This window comes from Palaemon carinicauda, chromosome 9, assembly GCF_036898095.1.
Source record: "Palaemon carinicauda isolate YSFRI2023 chromosome 9, ASM3689809v2, whole genome shotgun sequence".
NCBI classification, from domain to species: domain Eukaryota; kingdom Metazoa; phylum Arthropoda; class Malacostraca; order Decapoda; family Palaemonidae; genus Palaemon; species Palaemon carinicauda.
The window spans coordinates 76,432,060-76,434,559 of NC_090733.1; positions in this window are offsets into that span (position 1 = coordinate 76,432,060).

The following is a 2,500-nucleotide window of genomic DNA, read 5'->3' on the forward strand; positions in this document are numbered from 1 at the left end:
TGATAATCCTTATGTCAACAATTATCTCTCCCACTTTCTCTCTCTCTCTCTCTCTCTCTCTCTCTCTCTCTCTATATATATATATATATATATATATATATATATATATATATATATATATATATATATATATATATAAATAGTTAAATAATAATCCTTATATCTACCATTATATCTCTCTCTCCCTCTCTCTACAAATATACAAATGATAATCCTTATGTCTACCATTATCTCTCTCTCTCTCTCTCTCTCTCTCTCTCTCTCTCTCTCTCTAACTATGGAAATGATAATCCTTGTCAACCATTATATCTTTCTCTCTCTATCTCTCTCTCTCTGTCTCTCTCCACATATAGGAAAATGATTATCCTTATGTTAACCATTTTCTCTCTCTCTCTCTCTCTCTCTCTCTCTCTCTCTCTCTCTCTCTCTCTCTCTCTCTCTCTCTACAAATATTAAAATGTTACTCCTTATGGTAACCATCACATTCTTTCTCTCTCTTTCTCTCTCTCTCTCTCTCCTCTCTCCTCTACAAATATGAAAATGTAAAATTCTTATGTTAACTATTCTCTCTCTCTCTCTCTCTCTCTCTCTCTCTCCTCTCCTCTCTCTCTCTCTCTCTCTCTACAAATATGAAAATGTTAATCCTCATGTTAACCATTATCTCTCTCTCTCTCTCTCTCTCTCACTCTCTCTCTCTCTCTACAAATATGAAAATGATAATCCTTATGTTAACCTCTCTCTCTCTCTCTCTCTCTCTCTCTCTCTCTCTCTCTCTCTCTCTCTCTCTCTCTCTCTCTTCAAAGTCTTTATGATAAGTGTTAAAAATAATAACTAAATTCACAGATAAGTTCTACATGTAAAACAACAGGCAACTTTCTGGGTATCACATTGGTTTCATGTACAGTATATGTACATACAATCACACTCATGTATTTATCGTACCATACACTTTTTCTCCAAGTATTTATGGGATGAGATTACTGGCTTTACACCCTGTCCAATGGATGATCATGTCTCTCATATACCGACAGCGTATTTATATCTATTTGGTCATCTATCCAAGTACTGACCATCCCTAGTTTTGCTTAACTTGAATGATTCACTTATGTCTACATTGCTGCTTCTTACTTGAATCTGTTAAACTCTCCATGAGCTTCATAAAAAAGAGCTTTTGAGTGTCTGAGATGATTACTTAAAACTCTCATTTTCAACTCGTCCCTTATCCTCTCGCAGAGTCACCAAACATCTTATTTCTTTAGTCTCACTGTTGTACTCGAAGAGAAAAACACGTTTCATAAAGCAATTTGGGTGATAATGACATCTCCGTTAGTATTGATTGTTAAGACTTCAATTAAACCATTGCTCGCTATTCAAGGGTAGTGCCATAACCCATGCACCATGGTCTTTTACTGTCTTGGGGTAGAGTTCTCATGCTTGAGGGTACACGCAGGCACAATATTCTGTCCGTTTCCTTATTTCTTTTCCTCACTGGGATATTTTCCCTGTTGGAGTCCTGATAGGGCTTATAGCATCCGGCTTCTCTTACTATGGTTGTAATTTAGTTAATAATAATAATAATAATAATAATAATAATAATAATAATAATAATAATGCTTATGTATGCAACAGTGACCCAGAATGAATTAGTGAAGGAAGTTACATCTAGATCAAAAGCGGAGACAACTGTTGGAATCCTCCGTGACAGGATCTCTCCTGAAAACATCCAGCTGTCCAATGTTCACACCCTCGCTAATTCACTTAACTAGTTACTTGTTTGACAGCAGGCATAAAAGTAAAGAGTTAACACTATGCTTGACTACGGCTAAGATACAAGAAGGAAGTGTGCGAGCCAATCACTACTGCAGTCACTTGCTTGACAGGAGGACATGAAAACTCAGCGTTTTAAGTAAACACTATGTTTGACTCCAGCAAAAATCCAAATAAGCTAGTGTGCCCAAATTATATTTACTATTACCTTCTAAGCTACAACCCTAATTGGGAAAGAATTCTGCTATAAGCTCAAGAGCTCCAACAGGGAAAATAGCCTAATGTGGATACGAATAAAGTAGTAGAGAATAGTGAGCTTGAGTGTACACTCAAGCAAGAGAACTCTAACCTAAGGCAGTGGAAGACCATGGTACAGGGATTATGACACTACCCACGACTAGAAAACAATGGTTCGATTTTGATTTTGGAGTGTCTTTTTCCTAGAAGAGCTCTTTGCTATAGCTGAAACTTGCACACTACTTCTGTACTGATGCTAGATACTTATTTTCCTACTTCTTCCCTTTCCTCGTGAGATATTTCGTAAAGGTGACCCACCTGTAGCAGACCCAAAAAATTAGCCTTCGCGTCCTGTTGCAGATTTCGAAGAGACGTTCATCAGATCAATTTGGCAATGGCTTTTTTTTATGAGTCTATTAACTGCAAATGCTTCTGAACTCCACTCTGCTTGACCTCATGTTCCATTTTCTAAGATGAAAGGTCATAGTAAGAATGG